The 9,112-nt window shown below is 36.1% G+C and overlaps 1 long non-coding RNA gene across 1 annotated transcript; it reads left to right on the top strand.

Annotated features, from left to right (window-relative positions):
- Window positions 1–4,244: 4,244 nt before the first annotated feature.
- Window positions 4,245–4,998, top strand: LOC130054105 (uncharacterized). Its single transcript, XR_008802375.1, has 2 exons — window positions 4,245–4,349; window positions 4,705–4,998. It is a non-coding gene; the product is annotated as an uncharacterized LOC130054105 (long non-coding RNA).
- The last annotated feature ends 4,114 nt before the right edge of the window (window positions 4,999–9,112 follow it).

Here is a 9,112-nt window from a genome sequence, read left to right on the forward strand (position 1 = left end):
TTGTTTAACGTCCCTCTCGAGAATATTTCACTCATATGGAGACGTCACCATTGCCGATGAAGGACTACAAAATTTAGACATATGCTCGGCGCTTATGGCCTTTGAGTAGGGAGGGGTCTTTATCGTGCCACACCTGCTGTGACACGGAACCTCGGTTTTTGCGGTCTCATCCGAAGGACCGTCCCATATAGTCGCCTCTTACGACAAGCAAGGGGTTCTGAGGACTTATTCTAACCCGGATCCCCACAGGATTTATGTTGTTGTTATCTTAAGGCGTAGAATTATTCAATCAAGTTCTTAACACCCTGGTTATCCGTAAATATTTTCAACGCATATCAGTTGTGAGTGATTGAAAGTCAACGCTGATGAATGACGATTAAGTCACATGCGTCAATTTGATGTCATGGACTTTCAACACTTCTGACCAGTGTATTATTATTCTTATGTCAATCTTTAGTGGCCAAGGATGTTTCATAGGTTCGCCAGAATTTGCACAGTTCTATGTACTGGAATAAGAATAAGATCTTATTTTTAATATCTCTATTTTCTTCACTCCGAATTTCATATATGTGCAATTAAGAAATATAGTTCCCTTTTCAACGTACAGGAGGACATGAACTGCGACGTTTTACTTCATGCAGCGCGATACTTATACGCACATTCTACTTTCATTTGTGTCAGAAATTCCAGCGTACTACATTTGTCAAGATTTATACGCGCAGTTCTACAACTACAATGCGTTTTATGAGGAATTACAATTTATGTCTTATCCTGATTTTCTTAACTGAAACAGTTCATCGAAGCTTGTTTTTGCTTTAAATGATTTAAAGCATTCATCGAAGCTTGTTTTTGCTTTAAATGATTTAAAACAAGACAATCTGATTGGGAATGACATTGATTAAATATAACAGATGACGAAATTATAAGTTCATACAATAAGAGTTCCCAAACTATTAAGGAATGCGCAGTACATGTGTATGCTTAATGGTTTATGAACTCTAATTGTATGAACTGGTTCTGTTTTGTATGCATGAGATAAACACTGATCAGTATTATGTAAAATTATTTATAGGTAGGGAAAATCAGTACTGATGTGTTCAAGTCTTGTGATTTGAACACATCAGGTTATCTCATGAATACAAAACAGAACATTGACAAGCAAAAAGATAGCGAACAGTAAAGACCAAAGATATGTTAATCTGATCATCCCCAGCACCAGTAAAGATATCAAAGGCAAAAACATTGGAAATGTAAATATTGAGATATGAACAATTACATAGGTAGACAAATCTGACATTCTGACAGCTGTTGCTCAATTAAAGTACGTGAAACAGCCATTTTAAGATATAGAACTTCGCATTTCTTGATGGAACTTATCCAAACTAAACTCATTGACATTTTTCAATGACTGCACAGTTGTATGTAAATTTCTACATATTAAACTTGAGAAGAATTTTTACTTTTGCTGTATTTAGATATAGTCTCCAACGCTTACAACACCGTACATCATGGGTAGTCTGATGATAAAACAATGAAATAAACAGTCTTAGGTTTGTACTGGGCTGTATATCATCTGGTTGACCAAGTCCATCAACAGAGAAGCCGACCCGAGCCGTCTTTGGTCTTATGTATTTCTTCTGTCTTGATCAACACCATATATTTCTTGAGACGGCCAGTAACAAACATAATAACAGTTTAACTTTGTCAAGGACGTTATTACCCAAGGTCCAGGGGTCTGTGTTTACCCAACTCTCTATTTTGTATTGCTTGTAGGAGTTGTGAGATTTATCACTGTTCGTTATCTTCACCTTTCCGAGAACAAGTCAAACAGTATGTCCAGAAAGTATAGTAAAATCATAAGAATCATGATTACATTTTAAACAACAGGCGACTACATCACGAATGAGAAAATCATAAGGAACGTCTCAAAACAAAAAAATTCACAAATCCATTGTTTTGACAAGGTTTACCATATTGCTATCCGTATAATTGCTACTTCACGTTTTATAACATAGCCGGCGATTACGTTACGCGTGTAGACAAACGTGATAATGAATGACGGTTGAATAAGCATGACTTTCAACTCGTACTTCTTTTTTTTTTAGAGAAAAGAATAGTCAATACCGTCCGCAAACGGTATCATTGGTTCGCTCAGAATTTGTGAAAGCACATTACAGTTTCTTTTTGCTGTTCAATAGAAAAGCTGAAAAAAAATGAAATGAAAGCATATTATCAATAATAAATCAACCATTAAATCCTGTTTGCTTCTCGTTGATAAGATCAGTTCTATTCCATCAGCAAAATAAGTATGTCTTTCACATTGACAACAATTTTCTCAGACAGCAATTCTCAGGGGCTTTGTCACAATAAAATTATTCTAATTTCCCATCTTTCGATATGGTGAGTACTTCTTGTAGCTACAAGGATGTAAATTTCCGACAAATTCGAGATGGCATGTTTATTTCACAAGGTTTAGAAGTTGCATCATAAGCAATGACGCTGTATAATCAAAGGCACTTTTAAGGTCAATACGATAATTTTACTACTTGAATTGTACTTCAAGGGTAACAAAATAATGATATTTACCAAACAATATCAATAATTGTGCTATAATATAACTGAATATTTACATTCACCCAAATCAGATCCTATGATACGCTTACAATCGCTACGCAGAATATACGGCGCGGATCTAAGCAGTCTGATTTTAATTAGATTGTACTTTCACCGAATCTTTTCTCTTTATATTTATTTTTAATTTGACATTATTTTCATCAGTTTCATACGAAAGACGGCTAGGCTCATCTTCGAAAGAGTAAAAAAATATCTTAACTCGTTATAACGGGTTGACACTGCGTTATAACGAAATAATTAACTCGCTATAACAATATACTAACTCGTTATAACGAGATAATTAACTCGTTATAACGAGATACTAACTCGTTATAAAGAGATACTAACTCGTTATAAGGAGATAATTAACTCGTTATAACGAGTTAAGATTTTTTCTATCCTTTCAAATAGGTCCTATAATAAAGAGAAAAATGAAGAAAAGGGCAAATACGAATTCCTGAACATACCAAAGGCGACAAAGAAAAAATGAGATACATTTAAAAGCATGTGATCAATCCAACACACAGCTACATCTTTCCATAAACATAAGACTTTTGGTTAACTCCTCTTATTTTGGAATCTTATGATAAAACGTTGTAGGCCCGTGTTTGGTAAGCGGTGGAGCAATCATATTGGATACATACTGACCAAACAATAAAAGCATTATTCCTATAACGGTGTTCCAATTAATATAGGTGTAGAATTTTTTAATGTTTCAAAACTAGAAATACTCTACCCCATTTGGTAAAGTTTTGTACTAAAATTGGAGGCGTCCACTTACGCATTCTAGGGGAAAATCCTTAAAAAAAATTATTATTATCTTGCATTAGTATTTTTTTTTTTTACAATGTGTTTTAAAAGTTTATATGACACTCTATGCTTATTCCCTTGTGACAGTAAGGTATAAAAAATAATGTTCTACTGCCTGCTATTCTTGTGTCACAGTAACAGTAAAAGAAATTTCCTCAAAGATAACAGATTCAAATCTTTGTCCGAAAATAACGAGGAAGGAAAATGCACGCCAACAAGCAGCAAAGAGTATAAGCTAAATAATAAATTGTTTGAAAATCAATGCAACAATTGATGCAAAATGTGCCGCACTGAAAGCAAGATGCATGGACTTGACAGGTACTTGTGCCTTGTCATTTGCAATTCATGCGCTAATGGATACTCAAAGAAGGTTGTCGCATGCCTTAACAAGAATATGTTCTTGTAACAACACCGCCGCCACCCCCCAAATGGAAGCAAAATAAAATTAAAATTTGATGGCTAAAATTACCTTAAACGGTCAAATAACACTGGTCGTCTGGACTTATCAGTCCACCAATACAACGCCTGTATCTTCTAGATTTTAACTGTAGTGACCAAGGTCTTTAGGTAGTAGACATAAAACGAGACAGGAAAATCAAAATTAAATATCCTCGATTTTCTATTGTGGGAAAACAAAAGGGCGAGATTAAAATACTGCATGAGCATAGTAATATATGTATTTAAAAAGTATATAATGAGCAGGTTTTAAGGAGGACGAAAACTGGCCACGGGGAACATTCTACTGCTGTAGCAGCCAATTTCGACATTAAAATTTTTGCGCCAATTTGTACACGTTATCCGCGCGCTACGTCATAGTTTTTAGGGCACATATATTTTTTGTGTATGCACGAGCTCGCTGCGAAGAATGTTCCTGTTTCACTGGACATTGTACTGAACTGCTGTTTTCTAGAGAAACTACTTATTCGGTAAGACAATGATGAACATTAGCACATTCCATAGATTTATTTGAAAACGTGTATTATTATTGAATTGATACAGTGTATAAAGCATGTTCTCTGAGTAAACACATGTGTACGTAGTTGCACTCAAACTTTTTGTAACTTCTGGGGCAATAACTCTGTTTTGTTGTGCAATACAGATGCTCTTTATATTTATTGTAATTTATATCAGAGTACTATTTGTTTGGTGCAGTCTGTGTTATATACAGCAATTTTCTGTATTGAACTCAGTTTTTGGATAGTTTGAATTATTATTATACATGATCATATGTGTTGTCAGTATCAATTCACTGCTTACAATTATTGTTTTGTTTTATTACAGTATATCGTACGAAGTTGAGGAAGTCACATGATGCCAATCATTGACTTAAGAATAAATTTTCCAGGCATACGCATAGACGATTTGTTTCTATTTATTATGGACGGTGGTCAGTACAACTGCATAACTGTAAACGAGAGCAGAATTCCTCCCTTTAACAGTGTTTAGAATCAGCTTTCCATGATGCGGCGGAATCCCACTCTAAATCCAAATCACCGGTAGGAAATAATATTATAGAGCCACTAATCCTACTATGTAAGACCAAACTAATGAAATAAATGCCATAGATTTATCAATTTTGCGGCCAAAGGATGAGTTGTAATAAGGGAATACTGTGGCATCCGCTATTATTTCATAAACATTCCAAATTCACACAAAAACTGTATATGTGTAGCGTGGTTTTTATTATATCAAAGGACCAACTCGAAAGCATTTCATCATGAAATATTGATTGATTTATTGTATCTTGCTTAGCATCTCGCTCGAGAATTTTTCACTTATATGGAGACGTCACCAAGAAGGGCTTCAAAAGGCCTATGCTCGGCGCTTACGGCCATTGAGTTCTTTATCGTGCCGGGATTCGAACACCGGCCCCCCGCATGCGGGGCGTTTATTTCACCGCAGAATCGCACATGGATATGGTATGTGTCGTCATTAAACGACAATGATACTGAACTGCATATAAACAACACATGGCTTAATTAATTACGGTAAAATCACTCGTGGTGTAGACCGCGAAATTGAACCTGCATGTACAATAAGAATCAAAAAGTCAAACACGGAAGCAAGTGCCCGTATACATGCCTTTTCTCCTAAAACCATGAAATAAAATCCCCACGAACATGCCTATATTGCTGAAATCACGGAACCAAATTCCTGTAAACATGCCTATTTTCCTGAAACAATGTAATGGAATCCTCACGAACATGCCTATTTTCTTGAAACCACGATATCTTGAAAGTAATATTCCTGTAGACAAGGAATACCCGAGGAGAACGTCATTTCAAAGTCTTGATTGCAGTCAGTTAGAGAAAATACTTACAATGTAGCATCTGTTTTAATGAATCAGAAAATGATTAAGGATACTACCCTGTTTAAGATTTTGGACATGAAGAGTACACCAGTCACAGCACTGTCGGCAGATAACGACCAATCACAGCACTGTCGGCAGATAACGACCAATCACAGCACTGTCGGCAGATAACGACCAATCACAGCACTGTCGGCAGGTACTGACATATAATGCATTTCCCAGTAGATGCTTCCCGATTTACGAAGAGTGGATCCCCTAAGTCAGCAAATGTACAGGTATTAAGTTGGGAAAGTAATGTTCCATTACATTTGATGGATATCCTTTCACTGTTTTCGAATTGCGTCTCCCGTTATGATAAGAATTAAAACTGACAACAGACGAAGAGAGAGAAAGCGTTCATTTGGAAATTTCACTTTTAATGATACTTAACAACCAATTCACTTGCTTATAGTTTCAGAACAATATAACAGAACTGAAATTAAGGTATTAATGGGAAAATGGCGTCATAAAGTTTTTACTCCCAAAACAAGGAGGGAAATGTATTACCCGGAAACGGTATTATTTTGTCATCACTCATCAGTAAAAGAGATTGTTTGAAAGTAAGTGTTATGCAGAAATTGTGAGTATATATCGGATTCTTTTTTCCGAATGATGAAAATTGTTATCTCCCAACCTACCCTCGGGGATTGATTTGGGGGTATGAATGTACACTACCTGGGGATGTGACTAATCACGACCCTGCTGTTCTTGAGTATAAGATTTTAAAATATTTTCTCTATAATACAATTTAGTATATCATTACGGAGGCGTAGAAAGGCCAAATAAAAAAATATTCGTTCGGACGAATTAGTAATTCGTTCGGACGAATTAGCAATTCGTTCGGACGATTTACCCATTTGTTCGGAGGAAAAAGAAATTCATTCGGACGAATTATCAATTTGTTCGGACGAATTAGCTATTCGTTCGGAAAAATTAGCAATTTCTTCGGACAAATAAGTTATTTGTTCGGACGAATTAGTAATTCGTTCGGACGAATTAGCAATTTGTTCGGACAAATTAGTTATTTGTTCGGACGAATTAGTAATCCGTTCGGGCGAATAATCAATTTGTTCGGATGGAATAGAAATTCGTTCGGAGGAATTATCAATTTGTTCGGATGGAATAGAAATTCGTTCGGAGGAATTATCAATTTGTTCGGACGAATTAGAATTTGTTCGGACGAAATACTAATTAGAACTCTTTTGTGTTGAAAATATGAAAGAATCATAAGATAAAGATGGAGTTAATGGAAAAGGCACAGTTCTACCATTTTCTTGGATTGAATCAAGGTGAAATTTTACATTATTTGGCAGAGTTTAATAACATTGTGATAAGCAAGAGAACGCTTAAAAGAGTCCTTTCTTCCGCTCAACTGTTTAGAAGAAAGCAATATTCTGATTTTCTTTCAGTGGCTTTATTCATTGAAGGAAAAATGGAGACATCAGACAAACTTCGTGGATATAAAGTGATGCATCTTCAATGTATACAATCCGGGTATACGGTGACACAAGAAACTGTTCGACTTCTGCTTCAGAAAATTGATCCGTTATAGGTGTGCAACTTCGTAGTAGAGGGAGACTAAGACGGCGTGTGTATACAAATCCTGGTCCGGACTTCGTGTGGCATATAGACTCTTACGACAAACTAAAACCGTTTGGTATCTGCAGTAATGGATGCATTGATAGGTAGTCTAGATACGTGATTTGGTATCTGCAGTAATGTATGCATTGATAGGTACTCTGGATACGTGATTTGGCTGGAGGCGTTTACAACAAATAGTAACCCTGCTGCAATATCAAGTTATTTCATGTCAGCCGTGTCATGTTGAAAATATGCAGAATTTTTTATGATATGAACATCAGGATGAGTTCTCTAATCGATGTTTTTTGTATGGTTCAAGTAACCATAATCAGAGGATAGAGGACTGGTGGTCATATTTGAGAAGTCACAACGCGCAGTTCTGGATATCTCATTTTCAGGAATTAAAAAACGGAAGATAAATTCACTGGCGATTTTCTCGACAAATGTTTACTCCTTGAACTTTGTTCAAACGTTTTGGCTAGTCTTTCACAATAAAGTAAAACACCAATTCCACACTTGATTCCATTCATATAACAAGAGTACCACAAACGGTACAACATACGCCCGTCGGACAATGAAATTCAAACTGTAAAAGCCTTAAAGTAGGTCATGGTGCACTAATCTATCTGACAAGTGAACTGATTATGTACTTCTCTGAGAGGGAGGTTGTGACAAAATGTCAGTGCAATATCTCTATCTATGGTGAGTAAAATTCCAGAAAACTATTTAACCTACTTTTTAGCCCTAAAGCAAGTCATGGTGCATCAATTAAGTTGAAATGTGAACTGATTATGTATTTCTCTGAGAGAGAGATTGTGGCAAAAGTTCAGGGCAATACCTGTATCCATAAAGAAAACAAATCTGGAAAACTTGGACCTACTTCTACCCCCAAAATAGGTCATAGTGCACCAATCTAGCTGAAATGCTAATTGAACTTGTATTCCTCCGAGAGGAAGCTTGTGACTAAATTTCAGGGCAATAGCTGCATCCATATTGAAAAAAGTCTGGAAAACTGTTTGACCTACTTTTAGTTCTAACATAGGTCATGGACGGACGGACCAATCCAGTTGCAATGCAAACTGAACTTGTATTCCTCTGAGAGGAAGCTTATGACTAAATTTTAGGGCAATATCTGTATCCGCAACGAAAAAAAGTCCAGAAAGCTGTTTAACTTACTTATAGTCCTAAAGTAGGTCAAGGTGCACCAATCCAGCTGAAATGCAAACTCACTTTTACGTTTCTTGAGAGAGAAATTGTGACCAAATTTCAAAGCCGTGCATTCATCCGTTATAGAAAAAATCCGGAAAACATTACCTCAGACGGACAGCCAGTCAGCCAGACAGACGCATGGACAGCGCCATAACATAATCTGACGACGGGGGTATAAAAATAGAAACATGGTGAACTCCTTCTATTTTCAGAAGGCAACGACCTGATTTGAATAAGATAGTTTTTTTTATAAGTTATTTTATATTGTTTGTTAAAGACTATTGAAAATTACTTGTAAATATTTTTGTTTTATTTTCTCTTGGAAAGAAGTATATTCCCTCATTTAACAAACCTAAACCCCATTCACCTAAAAATAATGCTGTCCTGTGTGGGTAAAACTGGATCTTGACTTAAATGTGAAAAATGAACAGACAGGCAACAGACCAACGCTGCATGTAATTTGAACTTGTATGGGGCTGGCTCATAATTGGTTTCATCATTGCATAGAAGAGGTCGGGGAGGGGGGAGACTCGTGACCCCTCCACTCTA

Source organism: Ostrea edulis, chromosome 4, assembly GCF_947568905.1.
Source record: "Ostrea edulis chromosome 4, xbOstEdul1.1, whole genome shotgun sequence".
Lineage (NCBI taxonomy): Eukaryota > Metazoa > Mollusca > Bivalvia > Ostreida > Ostreidae > Ostrea > Ostrea edulis.